Consider the following 17,207-nt stretch of genomic DNA (forward strand, 5'->3'; position numbering starts at 1 on the left):
AAAATGAAAAAAGTAAGAGGTTTTCCAAAACTAAAGAAACTTGACAATGTTATGTGTAAACAATGTCATTTGGGGAAAATGACAAAGAGTAAGGCATATTCATCTAATAATATTTTAGAACTATTTCATTATGTGGACCTATTGGTGTTCAAAGCTATTATGGAGAAAATATTTCATTCTATTTGTTGATGACTACTCTAGAATGATGACTGTAATTTTTCTTAAATAAAAATCTAATGCTTTTTGGTTATTTATATTCAACCAAAATTGAAAAGGAGACATGAAAGAGTCTAAAATGCTTAAGATATGACAAAGGTGGTGAATTCATTTCCAATGATTTCAACATATTTTTCAATGACAAAGGAATCAAAAGATAGATGTTAGAACCTAACACCCCTGCTAAAAAGGAATGGCTGAAAGGAGAAGTAGATCAATCATGGATTGTGCTAGAACATCGATGATGGAGAAGAATGTACCACAAAAAATTGGAGAGAAGCTATAGGTACAAATGTTTATACCTTGAATATAGTGTAAGTCAAGAAGGTGCAAATGTTACATCTTTTGAATTATCGTATGGGTATGCTCCAAATGTAAAGTATTTCAAAGTTTTTGAAAGAAAATGTTACATACTAAAAGATAATAGAAATGGAAAAATTGATGCTAAAAGTGATGGAGGAATATTTCTAGGTTATTCCATGAAGAGAAAAGCTTATAAATGTTTGAAGTCTAACATTAACAAAGTTGTGGAAAGTGCAAATGTGAAAGTTGATGAGTATGTAGAAAATAATGAATTTGAATGCAAGACAAGACTTGAAGACTATAGTACATCATATACATAAGTGATAGTGCTCCCATCACCCCACTTGAATTGATGAACAAAGCGAAAAATCTAATACAATCTAGGAATGTCGAGTTGCAATAGCCAGTTGCTGAGCAATAGACTATGTGTGCCAAACAACAACAGGATGATGGTGAGTCATAGATAGAAGGAACCAAAAATCAGGAAGACAATAAAAAGCATGCATAACATGAATCAAAACTAGAAAAAGAAAGAGAAAATGAGCTTGAAATCATTTTCAAGATGAACCTATAGAAGAAGAAATAAGAAAAGTACCTTTATTAGAAAAATATGTGAGAAGACATCATCCAATTGAGAAAATAATTGGAGATAAAGAAACTATTGTTATGAAAAGGAAAATAATGAGAAGTGATACATACTTTGTGAGTTTGAACCCAAATCTATGAAAGATTCTTTAGAGATTGGATACAAGAAAGGAATGAAGAAATTGAAGAGATTGAAAAGAATAAAACATGGACACTGGTACCTATACATAAAGACAAAATGTTATTGGAACAAAGTAGGTATTTAAGAACAAGATGAATGAAAATGGTGAAGTCACAAGGAACAATGCTAGACTAGTATGCAAAGGATATGCACAAGAAGAAGTTATTGACTATGGGGAGACATTTACCCTTGTTGCAAGACTAGAAGGAATTAGAACACTACTTGTATATTATACTTATAAGGGACTTAAGGTATATCAAATGGATGTCAAATCTACATTTCTAAATGGGATACTTGAAGAAGAAGTATACATAGAGAAGCCAAAAGGTTTTGTAGATCCTAGAAAAGAAGAATATGGTGTACAAGTTGCACAAGGCTCTATTAGGTTTGAAACAAGCCCCTAGAGAATAGTATGAAAATTGCATAACTATCTGGTGAAGATTGGATTTGCAATAACACATGATAACAGTAATCTGTATTTGAAGATTGGTGAGAACAATGAGGTATTATTATCTAAATTTTTTGTTTATGATATCATATTTAGAGGCAAGGAAGCATTATGCAAATCATTTGCTGATGAAATGAAGGAGCTTGAAATGTCAATGTTTGGTGAAATCAAACTCTTTGTTGGATTACAAGTATATCAAATGAAGCAAGGCATTTTTATTACTTAGTCCAAATATATCAAGGAAATTACAAAGACTTTTGGAATGGACGATTCAAGACTAGTCAGTACACCTATGTTCAGAGGCCACAAGTTATCTAAGAATGATGATTTTACTAATGTGAACTAGGCATTATATAGATTAATGATTCAAAAATAATAATATGTTGTTCACAATAGACTTGATATTGCATTACTAGTTGGTATAGTTGCAAAATTTTTCACAAGTCTTAAGGATAATCACATGATGGTAGTAAAAAGGATACTAAGATATCTGAAAGGAACAAAAGACTATGGATTATATTACAAGAAGAATGATAAGTTTGGACTGAAAGTATTCATTGACTCAGATTGGGCATGTTGATGACAAAAAGAGCACAAGTGGAGGTCCATTATTGCTAAGAAAGAGACTAGTTTCATGGACAAGAAAGAAGCAAAACTGTATTTCTCAATCAACAACAAAATTTGAATATGTGGTAGTAACAGTAAATTGTTCAAATATCATTTGGATCAAGCAATTGTTAAAAGGTGTGAGGGAAGAGATCACAGGTCTAGTTGTTAACTATTGTGATAACACTAGTGCTATTAACATATCAAAGAATCCTATAATGCACATAAATACCAAGCATATTGCTATCAAGTATCATTACTTGAGAGAGCTAGTTCAAGACAAAGAAGTGAAATTGGAGTATGTGAACTTTAAATAGAAAATAGCTGATATATTCACAAAATATTTACCTAAAGATGCTCACAAATATCTTAGAGGTAAACTAGAGGTGGTTCCCCTTGACAAAGCTAATTAAGCAAAGATGGTGCTCTACATCAAATATGTTGATCAAACTATCTTACAAATTGATGCAGACAATCCTAGTTTAGGAGTTGCCTAAGGTAGTAATGAGGAATAATGATAGAATCATGCTATATTATTCATACAAAGATGGCATATGAAGAATTAAATACTAACATGAAGATATCTACATAGAAAAGATGCATAAGTTAAAGTGTCTTTGGTATTGTTGTCAAAGAATGTTGTGAAGTAGTTACCATTACCAAGAGGGAGATATTATACCATGAAGATCAATAAAAGATGTATGTTCAAAAAGAGAGTATGTGAGTTTTTGAGAAGCCATACATAATAGAGGATATATATCAAAGAGGGAGTTCATATCTTATGTGATTTATAAAAATAGATGAGAATTAGAATGAAACTAAGGATATTAATGGAGATCTAAATCTGAACCTGCACATAGAAGGAGTTTACTCAAGACAATACATGTTTTGGATTGCATGGTAGCTAGAGGTCTTGCCATCAATTACAAAAAGAGATATTGTTGGAAACTATAGTTGGAACAATTGTTATGTTGTCATTGATTTTAAATATTATTGGTAAGAGAATTTGCTATTTGGTTTGAGTGTCATATATATTTGATAGATGAAGAGGATTTGAAAAGTTGGTCAAAACAAAAGTACCTAGAGGAAAGGTTGAGTTATGAAGAGGAAACTACAAATGGGAACTTGATCAGTTAGACTTTGACAAGATAAAGTGATTTTTTAAATCATGTTGCAAATAGAGAAGATAGTTGTACTAAAGCCTTGAAGAAGAGATCAACAAATGCCCAGGCTTGATGGAGCAAAAGATAAGAAGATTAAGGAACTTGAAATACATGTGGAGTGATGCTAGTATCGGTTGAGCCACATTATGTGCTGAGTAGAAATAGTGTTGATCGAGCATCAATATTGATCGAGTGTTAGTATATGTGCCGAGTACAAGAAATTTAGTAACAATTGAGTAACCCAGTGATGACCAAGTGGCTGAACATAGTGTTGGTTGAGGAACAAAATTTCAATAGTTTGTGAGAAATTATAATTTCTAGCTGACTAAGTTGATTTTTGGGAATATGGAAAGCATGTTGAAGATAAGGATGGATGACTTGGAACATTTAAATAAAGGGAAACCATGTTTGGGAATTTTGATGCAAGGATTCATGTAGAAGTTTGGAGAAGTTTCTAGAATAGAAAGAAGAGATGAAATGATGGTGGACTTAATGAATCTAACCTAACCCTAATATCTACAGTGGTGTTTAAGTGGAAAAATATTAGAACTAACTATTTAAGGAGGTACTAGGGCTAACAGTCAATGTTGTTGAAGGTTAGAGCAGTTGCTGATACTATTGACTGGCAAACTTAAGCAGAAGGCTAAGATGAGTTGAGTAGAGGTGAAGAGTGTTTACTTGAAGGGTTTCCAAGAGAATTAGAGATAGAGATAACAATGAAGATTAGACATTGAATCAACTTATGAGCCAAACTATGAGATCTATATTTATAAATTGAGTTGTATTTTTCAAATCAAAACCTATTGTTACTTTCTAACCATTGTATCAATATTGAAATCCTTTAATCAAGGTGGCATTCTAATGGAATGTTATAAATTATTCTAACAAGGCCACTCCTAACAGGGTGATTAAATCCTTTAACAAGATCACATCTAATAGTGTATTTTGTAAACCTTTAATAGGGTTGGGTCCTCATAGAGCCCACTTCAGAAAAGTGAAAATATTGGTGACATGTTACTGATAATTTTTTCCAAATTGGGTTTCCACATTAAATCTTAGTGTCAAACTTGTGTGGATGATTATTTGTGATGATATACTATTTATATTTACATTCTGCAAGTTTGTTATATTTAGGATAGTGGACTGCTAGTTGATATTACTGAATGTTTACTATAGAGACTGAGCTATGGAATGTTAAGATCTGAAGTAGTTTAAGTGTTTGTATGTTCAATTAGTACATCTGGACCTTGAATAACTGATTCACCCCCCTCTCTTAGTTATTTTAAACATTATAACACATCCATCATGTGATTCTCCTTAGGATTAGTAGAACATCTTGCAACAATCCCAACAACTAATGCAATGTTAGGTGTGCTATGAACAACATAGTGAAATTTTCCAATCATTGACCTATACAATCTTTGATTTACTTTAGTGGAATCATAATTCTTTAAAATTTTGTGTCCAATCACCATAGGTGTTCCAACTAGTCTTGGATCTTTCATTTCAAAAGTCTTCAATATCTCCTTAATATACTTTGGTTGTGTAATGTAAATACTTCTCTTCATATGATAAACTTGAAAACTAACAAAGAACTTAATCTCTCCAAACATTGATATCTCAAATTATTTCTACATCTCATTGGAAAATGATTTACAAAATACATCATGTCCTCCAAATATGATATCATAAAGAAAAAATTTAGTTAGTAGTATCTTGTTCTCAAATCCACTTTTCAAGTACAAATTGCTATTGTCATTAGTTCTTGCAAAACCAATTTTCTCCAAATAAGTGTATAATCTTTTGTACCATGCTCTAGGGGCTTGTTTCAAACCATATAATTCCTTGTGCAATTTACATGCCATATTCCTCTTATTAGGGTCAATAAATCCTTTTCATTGTTCAATGTAGACTTTTTCTTCCAAGATTCCATTTAAAAGTACATATTTCACATCCATTTGATATACTTTGAACTTTTTGTAAGCAACATATGTAAGAAAAGTTATTAATACTTCCAACTTTGCTACTAGGGAAAATTATCCTCCATAGTCAACTCCATCCTCTTGTGCATATCCCTTACAGACTAGTTTTGCTTTGTTCCTTGTGACTTCACCTTTCTTATTCAGCTTGTTTCTGAATACTCACTTGTTTCCAATCAAATTCTTATCCTTTGGCCTTGGTACCAATGTCCATGTCTTGTTTTTCTCTATTTGATCAATCTCTTCATTCATTGCTTTAAGAAAATCTTCATTCTCTAAAGAATATTTAACTATTCTTGGCTCAAACTCACATAGTAGACATGTATCCTTCTTCAACTTTTTCTTGTCATGACTCCTAAATCTTTATCTCCAATGATTTGATCTCATATATTATGTTTTCTCACATATTTTTCTAAGACAAGTTTAGGTCTTCTTTCTTCTTGTGGTAATTCACTTGGTCTAGCTTGTTTATCTTCTTCAAGTATCTCTGGCTGTAATTTGACATTGTCTGGTGCTCGGTTTCCTCTCTCTGACATTTAGATTCTTCTCTGTGTGACTTGGATCCTAAAGCCTGATACTTTTCAGAGATTTTTTGGTAAACCTTGGTAGTGCCTACCTACTTATGCTCAACAACCTCTTTCTCTAGTTAAGCTATTGATTATTCTCCTTAATAGATGTACACAAAGTCTCTATAATCTTTAGGTTCTTTCATGTATTCCTCTTCATTAATTTTTTCAAATTCATCAACTCTTACATTTGAATTTTCCATAATTTTGTTAGTGCTAGAATTCAAACACTTATATGCCTTGCTTTTAGTGGAATATCCTAGGAATATACCTTCATCACTCTTTGCATCATGTTTTCCTTTCCTTGCATCTTTTAATATGTAACACTTATTTCCAAAGACTTTGAAATAATCTACATTAGGTTCATAGCTATACCAAAGTTTAAAAGGGGTTTTGTTTGTACCTTTCTTAACTCAAACTTGGTTCAATATATAAACTATAGTACTTACTATTTCTCTCCAATACTTTTGTAAAAGATTCTTCTCCATCATTAGTGTCCTTGCATATTACATGATTGATCTATTTCATCTTTCAACTATCCCATTCTGTGGTGGAGTCCTCAGTGCACTCATTTGTCTCTTGAATCATTTGTTATTGCAAAATATATTGAACTCATTTGATATGAATTCACCTCCTCTATCTGATCTTAAGCACTTCAGATTCTTACCTATTTCCTTTTCAAATCTAGACAAATATAACTTAAACATTTGAAATGCATCAAATTTTTCTTTAAGAAACATCAGAGTCATCATTCCAAAGAAATCATCAACAAATAAAATAAAATAATTGTTACCATTATAGCTTTTCAATCCAATAATACCACATAAATTAATATGAAGCAACTCCAAAATATCATCAAAAGAATAGGTATTTCTCTTGAAACTAGACTGCCATTTTTCCCATTTGACATTGTTTGCACATCACTTAATCAGGTTTTCTCAATCTTGGTAATCCTCTTACTCTTTTCATCTTACTAATGCTTACCAAATTATCAAAGTTCACATGACATAACCTTTTATACCATAACCAAACATCTACAAATTGTGGAAATAGACATGTATCTTCATATAGGTTTAGATAAAACAAGTTACCTCATGTTTTCTCTCCACTTCCAATTAGTTCACTAGTAGCATCATAAATCTTTGCCTTCCTGATTTAGAATTCAACTTGGTAGCCTTAACTATTCAATTATGCCACACATAACAAGTTATAGTTCAAACCATCAATCCAATATGCATTGTCACATCTGATCTTATAATTCAATATGATTGATCCTTTACCTTTCACATAACACAATGCATCATTTACAAAATTAATACTACTTCCATTATAATGTTCCAAATTTTCAAACTTACTTATATCACCGGTCATATGATGTGAACAACTGCTATCAATTATCCATTTGCCATTCTTATTCACATGTGAAATTAAAGAAATTTTCTCATCTTCATCAGATTCATCTTTGATTGCAACATTAACAATGTATTTATCATTTTCATTAGTATCACTATTATAACCAGCTTCTTCAACAATGTAACAAGATTTGTTACCTTTTCCTTTGTAATCTTTGTTACCTTGGTTGTCTCTCCTCTGTTGGTATTTTTGGTCTTTCCTTTCCTCCTCATTTCTATCAGGATATCTTGCAAAAATATGACCAACTTTGTAACATGTATAACATATAATAGAAAGTTTACCTTTGTATTCTCCTTTTCCTCTAGATAACCTTCTTGCTAATAATGCTTCAAGATCATCAAGATCATCATTTGATTCACTATCACTATCCACATACTTATTTTTTTTTCTTTCTTTTAGGTCCATCAAGGGTTAGTTGAGACTTTAAAGTAGATTCAACAGTAGTAGGTGTATAGTTACCAAAATTTAACAATTCGAATAAAACAAGTCTACCAATTAGACTATCCAAGGCCAGATCATTACCATGAGTGCATCTTATTTCTTTAATTACATATACTCTAATTGCATCTATAGGAAAAAAAAGTCCTCAATACCTTTCTTATCAAAGTGTCATAAGATATGTTTGTTCCAACTCTTCTAATAGCATTCACAACCTCCTTGATTTGGCCACAATACTATGCAATAGCCTCTCCATTCATTCTCATATCATCAAAATTTCCTCTCAAAATTTATGCTTTAGCCCTTAAGACATTTTTGTCTCCTCCATGGATTTGTGCCAACTTATACCACATTTTCTTTGTAGTAGTGCAATTCTTTACATCATCAGATTCAACATAACTCTGGGAAGATGCCAGATCTATCATCATTTGATTTTTCTCTTGCTTCTCCTTCATTTGTCCAATAGTTATGGGTCTAGTTATTTCAATATATTCATTGTTCAAGTAGTGTAGTTCAAAATCTCCAAATCTAAATAGATGCAATCTCATCAAGAGTATCCATACTATGAAGTTCTCTTTGTTGAGATTAGTTCCCTCTCTCTTGTACATCTTGATCTTCTACTTAAGTTCCTTCAAAATTTCCTTACAAGCACCAAAGCTTTGATACCAATTGTTAGAATATTCAGAATAACTAAGAGAGGGGGGTGAATTAGTAATCCTTAGGTCTAGATGTACCAATTCAACTTTTAACAACTTCACACAAATTATTCAAACTCATAAAATCACTTGGCCAATACATCAACTTGTCAACAACTTAACTTATTCATACATCACTAGCTCTGTGTTCAGTATATGCTGACTAATAGAAATAAACAATAGTAAATAAAATGCATCACAAAAAAACATTCACATATATATGACAATAGGATTTAATGTGGAAACCAAATTTGGGAAAAATCACCAAGTAATATGCTACTACTTTTCACTCTTCTGAAGTGAGGTCAGTTAAGAGCCAACCTTATTAAAGGTTGCAAAACACATTGTTAGGTGTGGCCTTGTTAAAGGATTTAATCACCCTGTTAGGAGTGGTCTGGGTGGAGGACTTTGGATCATTCCATTAGAATTTCACCTTGATTAAAGAATTTAGAAATTACTATTAGGTTAACCTTGATTAAAGGATTTTACTATCATAATGGTTAGAAAGTAACAACTAGGTTTTATCTGTCAAGATACAACTCACTTTGCAAATTTAGATCTCCATTTAGCTCAATTGTTGGTTCATTGACTAGACTTCATTATACTCTCCATCTCTAATTTTCTTAGCAACCCTTCAAGCTATCAGATTTCATGAATCTTAACACTTTTCCTTTGCTACTATGTTCTTCACAGGTTCACAAAATTGCTAATAAAAAACAAACCAATCTTAATAAAAATCCCTTATGCCTCCTTAAATATGTAGCTTTGATATTTTAATGTCACTTAAATATTACCACATATCTTAGGGTTTGATCATATTCATTGAATCTATCCATCATTTTGTCCTTCTCCTTTTTTGACACTTCTAGAAAATTCTCATTAAATCCTTTCCTTTGATTGCTTAACAAACTCAATTCATGCATTAAATACACAATCTCATCAATCCCTACCATCCAACCATTTTGACCAATCCAAAAATTCAACTATTTTAGCCTCAAAACTTGATTCTTCAGAAACTGTTAAAATGATGACACTTGGTCATCACTATGTTCTTTTTCTCAGTCATCATTGGGTAGCTTGGTCTCTACTATTATGTCTTGCTTGACTTACACTAGCTTGCTCAGTCTTCACTATGCTCAATTACTACTATATTTTTCTTCTTCATCTTTCTTAGGAATAGCTAACACTTAGTTAATATTGTTTGCTCAACTATCTCTTAAGTTCCTTAATCTTTTGCTTCATTGATCTAGTAAAACTGTCACTCGATCAAGCTTAGTATTTTACTCAACTTCTTGTCTTCTATTCTACACATCAACTCAAATATCTTCTTCACTTCATATAATGATTAAAAAATACATTATCTTGTCAAAGACTAACTTATAAAGTACCCATTGTAATTCCAACATACTTGTTACTCTTTACTCAACACCTTCACTAGTTCATCTAGTTATCTCTCTTTTGAAATCCTCTTTATCAATCAACTGGCATGTTATCTACACTATTAGCAAATGTCTCACTCATAAGGTTTGACACCAATGAAAAAATAAAAACTATTCCAATTGTAGTTTCCAACAACTTCTTGATATCTCATTGACACATTCTAGCATGTTTTATTTGTTGTATTGGTTACAACAAGTATTTCCTAATGTTCAGATTAGATGTCCATATCCTACAATGTTGTATTTAATGAGATACTTATCAACTGAGGACACTCAAATGATCACAACCACAACCCTTGTATTTTTGCTACATTTTCCTAATATCCAAAAAAAACCATGGCCTCTTGATTGCTCTAGCTGGGAGATTTTATTTAGAGCATAACACCTTTCACTTTCCTATAGGGGAGATGGCCATAACACTTGAAGATGTGTATTAGATCCTACAAATACTCTATAGAGGGGAGACACTTAGTATCTATATTATGTTGTTGTGTTTGTACTTACATCCTTATGTTAAGATACCCATGATAGATATTGATATATGTCATGACTGGTGATGCAGGTTTATCTTGATCAGACATTAGTAGAGGGAATAACAACTGTGCAATGAGTTTTCCATGATGACACTACCCTTGACTATTTCATCCTTTGGGAGAAAATGATGAAAGATTATAGTGATGACTTTCTAGTAGTGATTATTCTATGCTCCTTGATTAAATGTGTATGAGGTGTTGATTGGAGCCATAGGGGATTTCACTATGGGTGGGGTTTCTTGGTTATGGATTTGATGTCTCATCCTTGATGCATGCCATGGGGGTGGTAGTAACATAGTTTTGGACATGGGAGCACATCATCATGATCTGCCCATGGGTTCAATTGAGACCTAGGGGTAGAACCTATATTTTTAGGTATTCAAAATACATCCAGTAGACACATGTTGGGGATATGCCCTATTACAAGCATATATTGGATGACATCACCTCAATGACATGGTGACCTTATAGAGAGGTCAAGTAGTGGAAGGGGTCACAAGAGGAGTTGGCTTACACATTTTCTAATAGGCCACTACTAGGTAGACATCCAAGTTTAGTGGAGTAGTTTGTTATCGGTTGTGTATGGAGGTAGTAGGGTACAAGCACCAAGGTGACCACTTATGCTAGATATCTTGTAGAGGAGTCCTTAAGATAGGGGCATGTGCTTAGGTATTATCTTTGTGTAGAGAAGGTTCTACTAATTCATCGAGTTGACTGGGACTTACTCGTAGACATTGTAGATAGGGGAGTCTCCTAAGTATAGAAGATGGTTGAGGGATCACCCCGACCCCAAGTTTATAGGTCCAATAGGGAGATCATCTCATGGCAAAGGAAGAAGGGAATAATGGAGATGGGGGAGATGAAGGGGGAGGAGGCATGCAAGGAGGAGGAGAGATAGGTGCATAGAAAATGCATGGGTAGGGGACATAAGTAGTATCCTTATTAGGATTAAGGAGACACTAATATCAATTACATGCAAATATAACTAATATCAAAAAATAGTAAACCATATAGAAGAGAATACAAGACACAAAGATTTAATGCAGTTCACCAAATCCCTAGGCTACATCCACCAACAATGAGTCCAATATTCTTATTATCCAGTGATTGCAACTTGATTGCAATTTGTAATCCCTTACAACTCAATACTGCACAAAGCTACAATCTCATCATACATTATGAAATCCCTAATCCTAAACCATTTTTATACAAGATTTTTTCTACTTACAAAATTAGGGACAAAATAAGTTGTCCAATAGAAAAATAGCAACTGACACCTTTCACAATAATAAAGTTAGTTGAGCTTTCGAGGGGTGCATCTGGGGTTTTAACCTAGGACCTTGCAAGGGGTGCTGCCCTTGTTGGACCCTAATTTAATAGTGTTTGAATAACCTAATTATAAGAGAAAATACATCTAGTGTGTAGCTATCTGACATACTTAACATACATATTTAGATATTAAGGCCAACTAACAAGGTTATACTCCTTCTCCTACTTCAGTCTCTACAAAACCTAGGTGGTTAGACCTTGAATTCATACAATATGACTAGTGCTAAAGACATTCTTGAATCTAAACAAAGCAAATAATTCACCTTTAATCTTCTTCTACTTGTGCTGAAGAAAAAGGGATGTAATAGCTAATCACATAACCTACACATCCACAAGAAAAGTGAAGGTCTACTTTCATCTCTACAAACATGAAAGGGAAAATTATTTTCATAATTGGAAGATTTAGTAAGAACTAGATGTAAAACAACACAAACATGTCATATCCTAGCCAAGATCAGTGCCTTATCTGCATTGGGTCACTGAGTCATGAAACCCTTTACATAACATATCAAATGTTATCAAATAGCTCAAATCGTACAAATATTACTTTGCAATATTTTCACATCAACAATCTTGAATCAACCTTCTTATAACAATCCTTGTGCAAGCCTGATTTATCTGCAACTCCTATTAATAATTTAATTGACTCATTGAATCAAAGCATAAAGAGGATGTACATATCTCATAACAAGACAACAAGTGATCTAAACCCTTGGTTCATCCACTTGAAACAAGATCAGGAAACACACAAGAGTGATATGAAACAAGAGTTTATTTACATTTATTTCTTTGATATCTCTGATATACAATGCAAGAAAATGGTTTAATAAACTCAACAATAAAATATAGATTCAACTACTATCTATTATTTTCTTAAGGAAAATATACATGTACTATTCAAACCCAAAAGATGTTGAAAGAAGGTAGAATCACAAGTTGAGACTTCCTCAACAAGACTGAACCAACCCTAAACAAGGTGAGAAAGAAAGAATAAGTAGAAGAATGGAGATAGGTTAGATTTGATCTATAGCTACCACTTTTCATCTTCATTGAATCCAAAGCCTCTATCCTCTCTTCTCAGCTGAAAAACCAATTTGATCTTCATCATTTTGCACAAAAAATTGAGAAATATCTTCAAAATGATGAAAACCCCCTCTGGATGAAAAGATTAGATCTACTACTGAAACTCAGCCAAAAATCCCACCAAAGTGTTGGAAAAGAAAAAAAATGATGATGGGATAACCTTCTCCAAATTTGGCCCATACCAAGATGATAGATCACCAAATGATGCCTCTAACTGCCATGAGAGAGCCACAAACAACCAAGAGGAAAAACAAATGAAGAAAAATCCTTGTTGAAAAATTTGAGAATAACTTTTTTCCATCAACACTTGAACTTATTTTGACTACAAAAATGAAGAATTCAACTTCTCCCCTTTTTGATGTATATAACACTCATATGTTTCAGTAAAAATTATGCATTTGACACTCGGTTGAAGTTGCAGACCAAAAATGGTGGACATGCCATTAAAATTTTGATTTTTTTTTTGTTTTATCATAAACTATAAAACTTTTAAATAAAATCATTTTTGATTTAAAATAAGGACAAATGTGCATATATTTTCCTTTATCTAATTGCCTCAAATAAATAACATGGGACCCACTTGCTTTGGCCTTAGAAATGAGAAATATCTTTTATTACCTCCCTTAAGTCAAACATGTGCGTTCAATTGGAAGAAATTAGATTTTGAGATGAATTTCAAACTTTGGTCCTTTTCCCTCCAATATGTATCTCAGTTAAACTTGGTTGATCACATAGGTGCCACGTGTCATCTAGTGATTGGTCCACTTAGTCCTCACCATCTTCTCTGTCAACACCTCTGGGAAACTTTCCATGTCATCACCACATGACATTCTCTAATTGTCTCTTGGATCTCTATTAGTGACACCTCACCTCTGACCCTATTGAGGCCCACCAGACACATATCACAATCTCATTTTTTCATGATCATGTCACAATTTCTTATGAGATTATGAGATCATGACATGTGTCTTTTTCTGATGTCATCATCTCCAATCTTCAATGCCATGTGTCACTCTTCAATTTTTTGATGCCACCACCTAAGTCACCACATCGCCAAGTCTCTTGTTGGGCACCTATGCCTACCATGCCATGTGGTGACTTTTTGCATTTTTGCATAGTTTTGATACCAATCTCGTGAAGGTGCAAGATTGGGCCATGTGTCACCCCTATCAAGTCACCACTAACGAGTCCCACCTCCATGTATTGCCATTTCACTTTTTTTGCATTTTGACAGTTTCATCTTGTGAGAATGTGATATTTATCCATGCATCACATTCGTCCAAGTCAAATTGCATTGGAATTTGTGTCACATGGCTACTAGTAGTCTTAGATTGGTTTTGACAATTGAGTGTCAACACACTTAACCATTTCTCAAGATGATGCCGAGTATAATATAGAAGCTGAGCTATAGTGTGTGCCAAGCTAGAGAATTCAATAGGTTCCAAGTGAACTTCAGGTGCTAAGTGATCTTCAAGTGCTGAGCAAAGTTCAAGTGCCAAGCAAAGTATAGATACCGAGTCACTATAGATGCCAAGTGAAATATGATTGCTATAGGAGTCGAGTGAGCCAATTTTTCTATATGTGTTGAGCATCAGCAACTAGTAAGTGTCGAGTAACACAGAATCAACATATGAGTTTGTGCCTTCACAAACTCAGATGTAAATTATTTTTGAAGCCAACATACGATGAATCTTTAAGGATCTTGAAGATAAGATTGAATCTTTTTCATTACCTATGTAATCAACATGCAACCAATAAGAAAAATGGAGAAGGCATGCAACCAATAGGAAAAGTGCAAGAAATGAGCAGGAAATGAAGATTTAATATTGATTGTAGATTCATACCTGTTAGAAGTTGTAATCTTTCCTTGGTGTATTTATAAACCAACGTTAGAACTCCTTTCTTTATTGTTGTAATATATTAGGATATAAGCCAAGGTATCCTAATATATTTCTTTTTTGTCCTTTTTCCACTACATCTTATTTTGTCATCTAGTGGAATATGTGAGGACAAATATATATTGTAATTTCTAATTTTAGATTATTCCTCCTTAAGAGGAATCTCACACTTGGCCTCAAACACTTATGAATGGTGGCATTCATAGACATGGGAGTTACATTCTAACTCCTCTCTCTCATCTCTATTTAAGAGATGACCCTCTTCTCTCATTTAACAATGAGGTTTCTTCCTCTTCTCAATTATTGTATGAGCATTGCTCTCTATCTCTCTCTCTCTTCCTTCTTAGGCTTTTCATGCCTCATTCATAATGTCACAAGGGGTTTTCTTTGCTTTCCCCTTTCCAAATATCTTGTCTCATGGTGTTGGAGCTTGAAGCTTTCTCTCTCCTATTTTATGGTAATATCTTTTCATGCATTTACTCACTTAGATTCTTTCCTGGTATTGCTTATTTACAGATTTCTTTTTCCATTTCTAACATGGTATCAGAGCAGTTTAATCTTTATTTTGAGTGTTTGCATGAAGGTACGATTCGAAGGAGACTCTTGAGAGAGATTTCACTAATTTCTTCTTTAATCTTCTTAAGATGGAAGAAATTGAATTTTTTTTTTTTTGAGTTTGGCTGGTTTACCGCCAAACCCGATTAACTTCTATTTGCTCTAATTTGTGCAGGTTACTTCTTATTTTCTATTAGTTTTCATCTAACTCCTTTGGAAGGCTTGCCGCCAAAGCGTTCACACTTTGTTTTCTAATTTTTTTTTTTTTTGCTTAAGATATGGCTCTTTGACTATATATCGTGCTTCTATGGTTTTTTGTCTTTTTTTTTCCATGAACTACTCAACTGGATGCTGGTTTTATCTATTTGGAGGAAGCACTAAGCTCGCTTGTGCATTATATTCTAATATTCATCTCTTCTTGGAATTTAGAATATATCTCTTTTAAAATTAAAAAATTTATTTGAACTATCCGCAAGAAATTTCTACAGAAAGCTTGCAAAGGGGACAATTTTTGAACTTCTCAGTTTTGGTGAGGCAATCAGTCGGAGGGCACCCGAAAAGCTCTTCAAGATTTTGGATATGTACGAGACATTGACAGATCTTATACCTAAAATAACCTATGTATTTTCAGGTGAAATTGGTTCAGCAGTGAGGTCAGAAGCTTTTGCAGTTTGGATGCTATTGGGGGAAGCCGCCCGAGGAACATTTGTAGAGCTTGAGACTGCCATCCGGGGGGAAGTAGCCAAGAGCCCTGTACCTGGAGGAGCCATTCATCCCCTCACCTGGATTAGTAGACAGTCCTCTGGATAGCTCTGATGAGTTTTCTTCTGAAAGGGACATAACCAACAGGGAAAACCTGTCTCTGTTATCCATCCAAACAATTGCAATCATGGATCTCTTAGAAAACAATTTAGATGCAAAGTCAAGGCTTTACAAGGATCCAGCCCTAAGCTATGTTTTTCTCATGAACAATGGACGTTATATTGTGCAAAAAGTAAAAAACTCAGAAATCCACAGTTTATTGGGTGATAATTGGGTCTGTAAGCATTCCTCCAATGTCCGTCAGTATCATAAAAGCTACCAAAGAGTTGCTTGGGGAAAGATTCTTTCTTGTTTGAAAGATGAAGACATTCACATCAGTGGGAACTTTTCCAGTGGTGTCTCCAGACCTGTGCTAAAAGACAGATTCAAGAACTTTAATGCTTTATTTGAAGAAATTCATAAGACACAGTCAACGTGGATTATTGGAGATGAACAAATTCTAACTGAGTTACGAATTTCTATTGCAGAGATGGTTATTCCAACTTATCGTGCATTACTAGGTCGGTTTCAACATTACCTATTTTTTCCTTGTCGTTGAGAACTTATGGCAGGTGCTTTTTTTAGCTAGCTATGATTTTATTTGGTTTCGTCAGTCTATTCCTGAAATCTATTATTTTTAGTAACGTTTTCTTGTCTTTTCATGCAAGATTCTTTTTCTTTTTTGAGCTCTTGACAGAGGCATCATTTGCTTTTATCATTTCTTTTTGTCAACCTATTTTTGGCATGAAATCATTCATTGTCAGACAAGTGCAATATTCTATTTTAAATCTCTCTTACTCATTACAAGCTTTTATTAAAACTTTTTTTAGAAAAGTTTTTTAACTCTTTTTAGTATATTCTTATCTGCCAGATCTGACCTCTATCATTAATTACTAAGTTTTTTTATATCTTTCTTAATTTTTTATTTCAAAAAAATTCTTTTTGAATCTCTTCCAATCTTGAAGGCATAGTATGA

The 17,207-nt window shown here is 33.3% G+C and overlaps 1 pseudogene; it reads left to right on the top strand.

Moving 5' to 3' along the window:
• The window catches only part of LOC149528030 (exocyst complex component EXO70B1 pseudogene), a 35,264-nt pseudogene extending 18,474 nt beyond the window's left edge, over positions 1-16,790 (top strand).
• Positions 16,791-17,207: the final 417 nt, after the last annotated feature.

Source organism: Cupressus sempervirens, chromosome 11, assembly GCF_028749045.1.
Source record: "Cupressus sempervirens isolate cs-2001-9-10 chromosome 11, ASM2874904v1, whole genome shotgun sequence".
In the NCBI taxonomy this organism is placed as follows: Eukaryota; Viridiplantae; Streptophyta; class Pinopsida; order Cupressales; family Cupressaceae; genus Cupressus; species Cupressus sempervirens.